Source organism: Podarcis melisellensis, assembly GCF_964234715.1.
Source record: "Podarcis melisellensis genome assembly, chromosome: 2".
Lineage (NCBI taxonomy): Eukaryota > Metazoa > Chordata > Lepidosauria > Squamata > Lacertidae > Podarcis > Podarcis melisellensis.
Window position 1 is genome coordinate 46,029,912 of NC_138529.1, and position 14,649 is coordinate 46,044,560.

The following is a 14,649-nucleotide window of genomic DNA, read 5'->3' on the forward strand; positions in this document are numbered from 1 at the left end:
GTCAAAGTGCAAGTAGATAAATAAGTACTGCTCCAGCAGGAAGGTAAATGACATTTCCATGCACTCCTCTGGTTCGCCAGAAGCGGCTTTGTCATGCTGGCCACATGACCCGGAAGATGTCTGCAGACAAATGCCAGCTCCCTCAGCTTATAGAGCGAGATGAGCGCCGCAACCCCAGAGTCGTCTGCAACTGGACCTAACGGACCTTTACCTTTACCTAGATTGTTTTTGACTGAAGGCCTCAACCCCTGAGTGCTGACCCCTGGCCACTTAAAGGGTCAGTGCCTTCTGCTGTAACCATTGGTTCCTTCAGGGTAAAGGGGTTTCTACCTGTGAAGTTCTCTCCTTGGGGTTCTCTTGATCTCCTAAGGAGTCTGTAGATCAACCATTCAAGTCTGGTGGCAGAAGCATCTTTTTGGGACTCAGGAAAAGCTCTAGTGTTTGTGCAGCCACATAGGATTCACTAGTAAATGGCATTTATCTCTTCCTTGGAGCTGCAGTTGCCACAGGCCTGGATCCTGCTCCTAGGTCATTACAATTTCTAGAGCTAGGGATTTATATATAGTCTTGATCCTGTTACTCACAATACCCATATTCCACAAATTCCTCTGGTGATGATTATTCAATTTTATATTCCATTTTGGAATAAAGAAGCAAAATCATAGCAGAAATGAAGCAGTATTAGTGGTGGTGTCAGGAAGTACATGTAAGTATAGGTATATTTCACATATATTAATTGTTAAGAAGACCAGTTTAATGTTTTATGAGTCTTGGAAAAGAACACATAATCCGCTCTCTTCCAAATACATTGTTCAGATCCTTAAAAAGAATTTTAAAACAAAAAGTGACAGTTTAAAAATGCAAAGGGCTGGATGTAGTTGACATAAAGAAAAAATATGAACTGTTTTTTAAACATATATAATGCTGATTATAGAGTACATATCTACTCAGCTAATAAATTTATTTGTCAAACATTCCCTATACAATTAGGCAGCCATTGTGCAGAAAATTCTCCATCATACAAGAATTTACCTCCCTGTATGTGTCGCTATTTGGTGGCTCATTACATTTTTGTTTCTGTTAAGGGCAGATCCTCTCACTTTCTCTCCTTGAGCACATCTGTTAGTTGCAAAGAAAGTGAAGTGTTTGAGAAGTACTATTTCTAAGATTAAGCATTGCAAGATTATTGGAAGGATATGTGTCTTATCTGACATTACTGGAGAAGGAGTGCTATTTCTATAAAAGAAAGCAATGTGGTTCCTGTATATTGTGACTCAACATATTGACCAAATTTGGACATGATTTCATAACTGCAGTTTATGAAGCTATGGGAAAACTCTGTGGCCATATGCTGCTCCTTTCCCTCATGGTCTGACTTCAGCACATAGATCCTGGCTTCTATTAAGATAGATTTCCCCATTGCATTCTACCTGGAGAATTCGGGCTTAATATCAATTAATAAATTGGGAGGATCTTAATCAACATTAAGCCAGAATTCTTTGGTGAATGGGAAACTCTGGCTTAATGTAGGGCAGACTCTCCATGCCAATGGCATAGTTCAGTTGGTTAGAGTGGTGCTAATGATGTCAGGGTTGCAGGTTGCAGGTTCAATCCCCATATGGAAGAGCTGCACATTCCTGCATTGGACTACATGATCCTCAGGGTCCCTTCCAACTCTGCAATTTTATGATTCGAAGTAGAGGAGGGCGTAGTACATAGGCACAACTTCATTATAAAGCATGAGGTTGTGTAAAATCACAGCTATTGAATGAGAGCACAGGAAAATTAATTCAGATTTCTGCGAGACTTAAGAAATTCATACCAAAAAAGATCTACAGTAAAAATTGGTCATTACTGTGAATGTTCATATTTACTGATGATTGCAGCAGAAGTCCTCGTGCTTTGGCCTATATTATTGCCCCCACTAATCAACTGAGCTTCAATCTGCATTCAACTTTGAGTACCCTTCTTCTGTGCTAAGACTGCTAAGCATGCATAACATCTTCACAAAATGCCACTGCCTCAAATAATCAAACCATCCTGTGTTGGATTTCGGCAGCTAGCACCAATCCCCGCACTGGATCAAGTCTGGCATAACTGCATGTAAACATAACCAGGCTGGAAGCTGTGCTGAATAGCAATGGCTGATGACATGAGACACTTCCATCTTCCTCAGCAGCATATTAGAGGGGGAAAGCTGGCTGGGTCAAGGAGAATAGCATGTCAAAGTAGGGGAAATACCTTTGCCACAGCATGGGCAGCACAAGAGACATATTTGCTGGTGCAAAGCCTACATGGAACAGAGCCTTCCTGACATTGGGCACCAGAAGACAGAACTGAAATGCTGATAATGGGGAACTAGGTGGGAGAAGGAAACATTGGAATAAAGAGAGTACGCATGGAAAAGGGGAAGCCTGGTGAACTAAGTCCCAGGATTCCTACTTAAACATGGAACTAAACAAGGCTCTTCAAAAGACCTGAAAAAGTTTTGGGCTCTGATGGTATTCCAGGCTTGCCCTCCCCCATCTCCCACCCAATTAGACAGATAGAAATCATTACATATCCATTTCAAGCTCTGAATTTTGATGTAAAAATCTGTAGCATCATTCAGTTGGTTATGTTTGTCATTGTTACCAACTTTATTTGCTACACAGGATTTTACCCCCACCCCCTTTGTGTGTGTTTTAAGTTCACAGTCTTGTAATCAATTGCAGGTTTTTCTACAATAAGCATAGTGCCCTGCGGGAAGGAGGTATTAGAAAAAGTGATTTGTTTAGTAAACCACGTGTTTAAGATATTCTGTTATAAGTGCTGAGAGAGATTGGAAAGCTACATATGATTGAAATACTATTACTACAGGTTTCTGCTGTAGATGACTCTGTGATCTTCAGAGGAAGCGCGGTTTAGAAATTTAAATAATAATACAGGAAATAGATGTTGTCAGCTGGAAGTGATGGCCATATTAAATTCTGTAGTGGGATAGCTCTATTTCAGTTTGAAGCTTTACAACAAATACTTTATCTCATCATTTTACTGGACTGCCTAGAAAGTTCAAATCTTGGAGAAATGGATCTAGTGACACTTGGAAGATTCAGGAGGATGCCTTTCATACATTACTGCATCTGTGTAAGAGCTAGGAATGGGGGGAAATTCAGTTTTAAATTCTGTATTTACACTTTGCAAAACAATATGCAAAGCAAAACACCATCATCCATTGAAGTTTGCATTGCTCTGAATTTTGCAATGCATTTCTCTAGCCATGTAAAGTATAGAAAAAAGTGTATACTGGGGTAAAGTGTGCACAGAAATGCATATAAAGGTAAAATAACAGAATAATGCATTATATTAGGGTATTGTGCCTTGTAAAATGTGTATACTGTTTTGGGCAAAATTGCATCGAAAAATGTGAATGTTGGGAGAAATTCCTCCTAAAACGCTGGGAGTTTTTCATTAGGATTTTTTAAAAAAAATGCAAACTGATGTGGAAATGTGGGTAACTGAACTTAAGACTAGAAAAAAAAGAGAAACTTGGAGAAACTAAAATTGACAAATTCACTCATCCTTAGCAGGAGCCACTTCCCCATTGTATAGTGACTGTAAGAACAGGACTAGTCTTGTTGGCCAATGATCAATACTATAATATTGGGAGGGGCCATAGGCACTGCTGTGATACTATATGGAGAAGGCTACAGAAAATACAGCCCTGCTGCTCTCCTTCTTCTGTGAGCTTGACATTCTCATGGTAAAAAGATTTGAGTGTGTGTACAAAGGAGTGGAAGAATGAAAAGAGCCCTGCTGAATCAGACCAAAGGCCAATCTAGTCCAGTATCCTGTTTCCACAGTGGCTGCTTAGATGCCTCTGGGAAGCCCACAAGCAGGATATCAGGGTAATAGTACTCTCCTGCTGTTGTTCTTCAGTGGCTAGTATTCAGAGGCATGATTCCTCTGATCTTGAATATAGTATACAGCCAGCATGGTGTTGATAGCTTTATCCGTCACAAGAATAAATGAACTCTGTCTGCTGTTCCTTTCACCTACACTACACACCATAGTTGAGGAATAGAAACCTTACCTCCGATTCTCATTCATAACCATGACATTTTAATGATATGAGTCTCATATGGGGGGGGGGCGTATTCTGAGTTTATCATTAACAGTTTAGTATTATGCTTCAGCTACCTGACACACATTATTACACAAATAAAGGAATCATTCTGGATGTGTGTAAACCTATCAAAATAGATCTGTCTTTGACTATGGTCCACCAGACATCAGAACACTCTGCATTCTTATCTATATTTACAATAGGGCAAAAAACCTACATATTTTTTATTCTTTTGGGGGAGCGATTTCATCATGTCATGCAATAAAGAACAAGCTGTGGTCAGCTGAGCTTATTGCAGGATACCCATGCAGCCTCCACACGCGAAGACACCTGCATGCTTAGATCTGTGGACAGGAGAAACATGTGCAGCAGCCCCTCCACTGCTAAACAGTGATACACAACAACATCCTCCAAGTTCCAAGATCCATGCCTTTTGTCTAATTAAAGCTCCTCAATAATTACTGCAATAGTTTGTTACAGAAGAGCCCCATTCGTTTAATATTTCCCAAATTACTTTAAAATAAAGCAAAAACATTATCTAGCTTTCAAACTTTTTGAATCCTTCCAGCTGAGATTTCAGTTTAAGCAAATGCAGCATTGAAAAGTAAAATGGGTTTTCTCGCACCCACCCTCCTCCAACTGAAGCAATCACAGAGTTTCCAAGCAAGTAAAGCTCATCATTTTAGACTCACTTCTAACTACCTCCTGTGTCTGCAAAAGTATGGGTTTCTTAAAGATTCAGCCGTTAGCCCCTTTGAATTACTTAAGTCCACGCTGTTTGAGATCAGTTGCAACAGCTGCTTAATTTACTAGTTGTGCCTCTTAACTCTTTCTCAGCTCTGCTTTTCATTATTGCAACAAAGGTAAGTGTAGAGTAAATCAAAGAATGGCAAGTATTTCAATCACCTGTGAAGCCATGTCTGCCTTTATAAGCCGCAGATATGAAAGCTGCTTCTCTGGTCTATGTGGACACAGAGCACAATAATAGGGGGACAAGAGGCAGCTGTGCTTTAGACCACATGAGGCAATTTGCAGACACATTTTAATTGCCTTTTAGAGAGCATGAAGGAGTTCCAAATAGTCTAATGAGCTTCAGCAGACACCTGTGAAATGATTTTAAAAGGCTATGTAAAACCCAAACGAAGTATGAAATACACAACAAAACCAGCTTGCATACTATTCACCAAGAGAATGTGGGAATGAACAGTTCAATTTATGTGCTCACATTCCCACCTCTGAATAATAATGGAATCTATATGGACATTTTCCTGTAAATTTTCTTTCGGTCTTCTGATTTAATTAATAGCTGAATAGCAAAAAAGTGCCAAACTTTTAAACTTGGCTATGAGGAAAAAATGTAATCTAAAATTGTCACTCACATCTATAAAAGGTAAACTATTGACTGGTCTTGCCAATAGGTTTCTGGGTGACTAGGAATTGTGAGAGATTGATTTCTTGGGCAGTGAGCCTAAAACTTTTAAAATGGAAACAAGCCCCATTGATTCCAATGGAACTCCCCAAGCAGATATACTTAGCACAACAACTTTTACATTTGCTGGTGTAATTATTGGGAACTGTCTTCCTTTTATCTTGAAACATAAACAAGAAAGCAGCATGAATGGTCACTGTCCCGCTGGGTGTACTATGAAAACATTGTCAGGTTATACGCATTCAGTACTAGCTGAATGTCTTGTCCTGGCTGCTGCACTGAGGAAAAACAAAGTTATTGGAAATATAATGGATTTAATGTAAACCCTTCACCAGGGGAAGCACTATCACTCAGTTGCAGAGCATATGCTTTGTACACAGAAGAGCCCAGGCACCAGCATCTCCAGGTAGGGCTGTCTAAAACTCCAGGGAATCACTGCCTGTCAGAACAGACAATACTGAGGCAGAAGAACAATTATCTGACTTGGTGTAAGGCAGCTTCCGATGTCCACCATCTGTATCTTACAGAAGAAATCAGAAAAATAACCTGTTATCATCACAGTACTTTGAAGTGCTAGGTAGAGATATTCTGGTGCAGAAGCAAAGTTTTATTAAGATTTCAGTTTTCAGAGTTGTCTTGAAGAATTGGATCAAAAATCAACTGTTAAAATATTCAGGAGGGTTTTTACATGAAAATAATGTATACTATATATACTAAAAACAAAGTTTCTTGCTAAATTAGCATCATTGACTTTCTTGCTAAATTAGCATTTCAGTGACTTGTGGTCTTTGTTTTGTCCTTTTTTTAGTGGGGGCAGCAGGGGGAAGGAAGTGCTAAATACTTTTCACAAAAAGTGGCAGTGGAAGACACATACACACTCTTTCTCTTACATTACACATACAGCTGAAGAATATCATTTTGACAGGCAAAAGTATATATTTGACACTTTGCATTTCATCATTTGAACTCCCAAGATTGATTTGTGGCATGCAATAATGTTGTTGAAGGCCCTCTTGGAAACGTTATAGCTCTGAAATGAAGAGGATACCAAATGTTTTGCTTTACTGAAAGGAGAAAGGGGGAATTTGTTGTTTGAGTGACATGAATGAAATGACAGTTCATCTCTCGAATACAACATTGTGCTGTGAAGTTGCTATATCATTACTTCCTTTAGCAATGAAAAATTCCATTAAAACCACCCCTATCAGTCACATAGTCGCCGTATTGTACAACTGAGGTGGATAGAAAGGACAAAGCTAACATTGGGAGTGAGATTCAGCACTATCCTAAGGTACAGATTTGCTTAAAATAAATACTTGAGCTTTAAGGGAAACGTACACAGTCCCATCCCCACATCCTGCTTAATTTTTGTAAGGTTATCTTTTTGAATGCTTCTAAACAATCTAGACATGGTCAGGAAAGAAAGTTAGCTGTTTCATTTGTCAACACTCAAAATAGTGAAGGCAGAAGACTCTTGATGAAATGAATCTTCCAAACATAACTTATACTAAATATGGCATTTGGTCTCTATTTCTGTTCCAGACAGCTCTCTTTACAGTACTGAAGGGGTAAACAGCAGAAAGCGGTAACACAGGATCAGAGTGCCATTATAACAGTCAGCATGCCTGAGACTTGGCAGCACAGTGTCAATAACTGCAAAAATAATGTGACACAGTAGTCAAAAAGGCTCAGGATGACAAAGCAGCATGTGGTAACGTTAGAATTTAATTCAGGACATTAAGTAGTAACTACTGAATGTGCAAAGCAATTAAAACAGCAGTGGAACAAAGATTCGTAGTGAGAACATGAGTAATTCCTCAGAAGGAAATGGATATGAAGGCGGGCCACTGCTCCTGCATTATCCACACTCGGATAATTCTCTTGAAACCTGATGATGAGGATGGTGATGGTGATTGTTGTCCCTTGGCAATGCCATAGAGGGTTCACATCAACAATGCCTTTCAGGTTAGGGGTAGTGTTTACTATAAATCAGGAGTAGAACAAAACATTTCTTCCTAATTTTCTCAACTGTTCATGCACAGGTCTTATAAGTCCCTCGAAGGAGCTGTAAACTGAGGCAAACTCTGCATGTTCCAATTCCAGAATTAGTTTTAGTAAATTTTATTTAGCCCTATGCAGGCGTTCTTTCTCCTTGTATGATTAGAGCCAAGAGAGTGAGGATATGCTAGCTAACTCCACCCTCTCTGTCTGATCAGAATTAGACCCAATGCTCTCCACTTACTGGAGAGGGAACGTCTGTCTCATGGGGTCCTGCTATACTCATGTAAGGTCTCTGTGTTATTTAGGACCTGAATTATGCAAACCACTTTTACAACAGTCTCATTTGAATCCAGTTGATTTCCTAAGATAATAAGTTAGGTCATGTATGTTTCACATCATACAAGATCAAGCACTTTAATTTGTTAAATGGAAGCTAGTAATCGTTGTTCAAGGAGAGACACAAAGAGTTTTTTTCAAGTTACAGATCTCGGCTCTATGTGGGAATCCCACTTTGTGCCTCCTGCAAGATGTCGGGGGGAGCCAGCCCAATGCCTGAGTGAGGACCGCTGGCATGCTGACATCACTCTTGGCCAACCACACCATAGACTGGACCCGCCCTTTACTGAAAATCGGTCAGCAACATTGATTGGCTCTTGGGAGCAAGATCTAATGGGCAAACTGGAGAAAGAGCTTGCTTTCTCCTGTCCATTCCAGAATTATAAATCCAGGCCATGGCTTTGTCATTGTTGTCACTGCCTTCCCCCACCCACACTGCTTATATTAATAGATGATTTTGCTGTATAAAGGCAAGCCACAGGTACAACTGGGGTTTGGTGCAGTAAGGTTTTCACTTATGAATAACAGCAGCTATATATATATATAGTGGCAACTGAGGGTTTTTCTCCTCCCCCCAACTTTCTTTGTCGGCAGTGAGCCATTGGGCAGGATCCACAGCTGGGGTCTTGGGGGTTTCACACTATGGCCTCAGGTGTAGCTCAGTTGGAGACTGGATTTAGCTACCACACATCCAAGTTGCTGGTGGGGCCCATGCCATTATGGACCTAAGTGTTCCCCAGCTTGTAGACAAGCTTCCCAAGGTTTAAGCCGTGCTGAACCCTGGTATGTTGTATAACTAATAAAGTTGTGGTCATCTTTAACCCACATCAATCTCTGCACACTTCTTGTTCATGAACAACTTACTTTGCTATATGCGTGTGGTGCACAGCATGCATATTGACATCTTTTCTTTTCTTTTGCTATTTTAAAATCAAGCCAGTAGTGATAGTGATTTGGCTCACAGAAAAAGCAAACAAGGATAAAGGTATTAACAGGATTATTTAAAGGTCTGAGATCTTGTCACTTGGTGTGTAGTTGTGATATAAAATCTTAAGAGCTTCTGATGATGCTGTATTCTCCAGTACATTAGCCCAAGTGTTTTCTTCCCTAGATGACGTTACACCTGTATTGTTTGTTTCATTGTCAAACTGTATCTTCTGACAGTTGAATCCCAACACTGTGCGCTCCATTGATGTGATCAAACTTTCAAGTATAATTTAAGTGTTTCCCGGAAGTTTGGAAGCATTTGAATACTATCAGGATTTCTTTTCTTTGAACTATATATTATCAGAAAATCCTCTTTGTGTACCATGACTTTTAATTCTTTGAGCTACCCACACTGAATCACTGGGCATCTATACATAATTTTAACAGCTTTGGACTTAACACTGGATGGTGACTCCCAATAGAGTTGAGAAAAGCGTAGGAATCTGAAACTGAAAGCAAGAGGGTAAAGGTAAAGGTAAAGGTACCCCTGCCCGTACGGGCCAGTCTTGCCAGACTCTGGGGTTGTGCGCCCATCTCACTCAAGAGGCCAGGGGCCAGCGCTGTCCGAAGACACTTCCGGGTCACGTGGCCAGTGTGACATCGCTGCTCTGGCGAGCCAGAGCTGCACACGGAAACGCCGTGTGCACACGGAAACGCCGTTTACCTTCCCGCTAGAAAGCGGTCCCTATTTATCTACTTGCACCCAAGGGTGCTTTCGAACTGCTAGGTTGGCAGGCGCTGGGACCGAGCAACGGGAGCGCACCCCGCCGCGGGGATTCAAACCGCCGACCTTTCGATCGGCAAGCCCTAGGCGCTGAGGCTTTTACCCACAGCACCACGCGCAAGAGGGAGCCCAGCTCAATAACCAGGCAGACCCTGTCCTTGTCTGCCTTCCTGGCCACCCAGATGCAGAAATGAAAATGGCACTTCTTCTGCCACAAAATTCCCTTCCACTGTCAAGCAAAGAGTTTGTTTTGTTTCTCCTTGTCTTTGCTTTGAAGGGGGAGGGCTGTCAGGGTTTTCAAAACGTTTATTTGGTAAGTGCTTGCAAAACTCTTGACGCTTGCTAAGTATTCTCAAAGAATGCTCACAAATCCCCCAGTGGTTTTTGAGGCAAACAGATGAGTATTTGCCAATCAATAATAGACGCCACCCTTGTGTCAACATTTGTTTTAATACAGCTACTGTGCCCGTATCTGTCACATTTGGTGAGAAGAGCTATTGCAGTTCAGGCCCTTAATAATGTTGAGAGTCCCTGGCCTCTTGACTTCCCTTGGCACTTTCATCATTCTGTGTCAGTTTCATCAGAGCTTGGTGCTTAATTACACATGGGTGTTGGTGGTACTAGTCAATTTCTCTGCTGTTGCACCATGAGAGCCAATATGGTGTAGGGCTAGTATTGGACAATCCCAAAATCCATACACCAGAAAACTTACTTAGTGATTTGAGGAACTGTCACTGTGGATTTTGCAAAGTAGCCTTGTCCCATAAATAAATAAACAAACAAACAAAAAACCTGTGTTTAGTGAATGTGTGATAAAGTGGGATCATGACCTTTGACCAGTCCCACTGATGATGACATCCAGTTGCCAGACCCTCCAGGAACTGTGCATTCAGAAGTAGTTGAAAGGGCCCTGACATTGACAAAATGAATGTTTTGCAGCAGTTTGGAGACAAACCTCATTTAGATAGAATGAACCACCACATGTGAATGGCTTGATGTGTGATGCTACTGACATGCAAATGTGGGCTTGAGTGCCTTTCTCATTGTAGCTGTTTCATGTGAAGCAAGCCTACAGAATACTGAAATATGTGACAAAGCAGCATGAATTCCATTTATTAGGAAAATGTGGCAACTCTGATCTTTCCAAATAGATGTATAATGTTTCAATAAGCGTGTGGAAATTGAACACTACAATACTAGTGAAATTCCTAGTCCTAGGTATCAGTCAAGAATTTCTGCAGGAATCAGACATGGCAAAGCCAAGTCTTTCCTCATTATTATACATTATGTCATATGAGAAGCTGAGCAGCTTTTATATGTATAGAGTGAGTTGCCCACAAACAATCCTGTATCCATCATTGATTACCTAATTACACAGTCACTCTATCAGTAAATCAGCACAACATCTGTGACCCTTTATGTCACTGTTACAACCCCCTCCTCCTATCCCTCAGGAGTCTCACTGAGGCGATTCTGCTGACATAATATATTCATTATCCATTAGATCTGGCACATGCTCTGCAGTGCTCAATTACGATACAATCGAGCGAAGGGCCCAGTGTCAGCTGATGTAATGACTTTCTGATTATCTGTCTTTAAATGATGAATGAAATGAAAATGTACTACTCAAACCAAATATAACATTGTTAAAAAGACACCAAATGGCAAGTCTACGTGTGCCCGTTATGGTGTAATAGGGAGTAGATGAATGCTGTGCCTACGTTTCTTTTTTCTAATGCTTCAGAGCAACTAGAGAATCATCACATTGAAATCATGAATTTGTCACCTTTATATAGCACTGAAAATGTTCCTCAGGCTAGGGAATCTATCATAACATATTTGGATATATTTTTTAACACAGTGTAAATGTTTGAAGGGAAACCATGGCATTGATTACAAGTTATTCATGGCTCTTAAATTCATTATAATTTTATATTTCTATTTTTAAAAAGAAAAATTGTTTACAGGTATGAATGCATCTTTTTTTTGCTTTAAATAACTGAATTATTAGGTTATTATATTTATAGTGAGTGGTTATCAGATTTTTTTCCTTTCATTTCTGTAATGCAGAGGAAGGGGGAATAGACGCATTACAAAAACCAATATCTGCAAACATAATTACACGTACACACCCTTTCAGTTCCAATCACTGCTACGTGTGTGAGCTTGCATGAATGCATATCTGCCATTTACTTGCTGTCTTGTCCCTTTCAGCTACAGCTTTGACACAATTCTCTGAGTAACCCAGGTGGAAAAAAGGCTGCATTCTGTAATCTCAATTACATTTATCTCAGTTAAAAGCAACATGAAACAGCATGGGGACATCAGCACGGTGCATCCATGTTGCACATCCATGCATTTTTATGGGACTGGAAGGGTTCCTTTTTCCCTGTGGTAGTTTTTTAATTGTTGCAGGTAGTTTCCTCATTTCCTGTTCCCTATTAGGAGAACTTCGCTTGAGCTGTCCTAAGAGAAACTATCCAGGGCAAAACCAATAGTTGATAATGTAATATGCTGAATGCAACCTATTTAGCAAACAGAATCAGCCTAGGAGGATCAATTCAAGTTGACAGCTTCCGGGATCAATTATGCAACATGTAGACTGGCAAACAAACAAACATGTGCAAAATGGCAATCAGGGACTTGACGAGTGAACTCTGGAACACTGAAACGTAACTTCGACCAACTGCCCACCAGTGGCTCATCAGAAAATTGGCCCAGCAGCCACTGTTCTGGAGTTGTTTTGTCACTCATGTAACTGCTCCAAGCTTTTCTTATTGACTTTTTGAATATTAAATGCACAGCAGCAGTAGAGCTTACAGCTTTATGAACATTTGAACTAGGAAAGCTTCTAGGGACTTCAATAACACAGGCTCCAGTTCTTTGTGGGTAAATGTATTGTATGGGCCACCAGAGATTGAGCAATGTTTTCAAAAGGATATTTTAATATTGATAATATCTGTTTAAACAAGAATATAACAAAATGAGACATTTAATATCATGCCAGGATTATAAATAGGTGGGAGACTCAAACACATTTTGTTGCTCAAATAATTATGAAGCAGGTGTTCTACAGTGCAGTCAATTCTGCTCCTGTTTATAACTTTAGTTATTATTCCATTAATTATAATTGAAAATCCCATAAAGCTGCCTATTATTGTTCTCACTGAGTCCAACTTTAAATTAAAGCTTTCCATTTTAAACACACACACATGCACATTCCAAATAGCACTTTTGGGCTTCTGGTTGTTAGATCATTTGAGTGATCCAATTCATTCAGTCTTTCAAACCCGTTCAACCACTGCACTCCCAAGGGCAGGGACCTGCCACTTTGATTGCATGTAAACCAACAGGCACACCTACCAAGGGGAGCTTTATAAATAATAAATAGTAATGAAATATCTGAGTCTTTGAGAAACAAGAAAAATAAAATTTCTGTGTCACTTAGAAAGAATTCCAGCACAGTCTTATAATCTGTCACTATGTAACTTGTTTAGAGATTTAAAAAAAAGAAAACATTAGGTTTGAACAGAAGCAAAGAGTCTTCTCAAGTATCTTGAGTGCCAGAATGTTCTATGCAAGGTATTCTTGATTTTAAGCAGCAATCAGCCCTTTCCCATCTTTTTCCTCATTAGCAATCAGATAAAGAAGGAGATGTTGACCTGCCTCCCCCACAGTCCATGCGTTAGGGAAAAAGTCTGAAATAGGAAGACAGATCCACATGCATAGACTCCCCACACAATTTAGAACCCAGACTCCACAAGGTTCTAAACTCTGCAAAGGTTCTGGACATGGCTGGCAGGGAGAATGCAGTGTAGAAACAACAAACGCAGCAGGTTAGGATTCACAGCCAGAATGTTAATACCAAAAAATAGTAGCACGAAACAGGAAATGCAGTGCATGCTTAACTTTAAGCAGCATGGGGAATCCTATCCACATTATACCAGTTTTTAATGGTATAAACGTTTTTTTTAAAAATAGTTTATTCTATTAAGGAACATACAATATTAAAATTAAAGCTCATATCTAATTTCATAGAGCAGGAGCAACCAAATGTATGCTGGTTGAGCATGATGGCAGTTATAGTCCAAAAACATATGGAAGGCACCACATTCCTTAATGCTGCCACTGGGTATCTTACAATACTATACCTTGTGTGGTGGGGGGTGTTTTTTACATTGCTTTTCAGATTTCCCATTTAGCATCAGAGAATCTAAACAAGTACCACAGAGTTTTCTAGCAATGCCAACTTCAAATTTTAAGGGCCCTCAACATGGGCGTAGCCAGGATTTTTCTAGGGGGACAGGTTTTTGTTAGGGGGCAGAACATCAGATTCGTTTTAATTTTGATTGATTTAGGAGGGCAGCTGCCCCCCGGCTAAGCCCATGGCCCTCAAGCAAGATGACATCAGTAGGTCTCCTAAAAGTATGAGAGGTGGACACTAGGCCCAACAACTGATAGCAGGAGAAGGAGTACTTTAGGCAATTCATCGTATTCATTGTTAGTAGAGATGGGCAAGAGCTCTGAGACTGTATGATTGATTCATGATTTTACCAAGCCCTTCCCTGAAAGAAAACTGGGATGAAATCAAGAAAGTCCTGAGCTAATCTGAGCAGCTCAGAAGCTTAGTTATTGCACAAAGCCTCTCTCAGTTCTCCAAACACTTTCCTTACCTGGGCAGAAGCAATGGCAGCTACTGCAAAAGATAGGAGAAAGAACTGTCTGTCTCTCCCTCTCTCCCCCCCCTCTCCCTCCCTCCCTCCACAAGCTGTTAGTCAAACATATTACAGTGGTACCTCGGGTTAAGTACTTAATTCGTTCTGGAGGTCCGTTCTTAACCTGAAACTGTTCTCAGCCTGAAGCACCACTTTAGCTAATGGGGCCTCCTGCTACCACCACGCCGCCGGAGCCCAATTTCTGTTCTTATCCTGAAGCAAAGTTCTTAACCTGAAGCACTATTTCTAGCGGAGTCTGTAACCTGTAGCGTATATAACCTGCGGTACCACTGTAAATTCTTACATATCATGAGGATACGGCAGTCAGAATGTTGCTGTGTTTGATTTCACT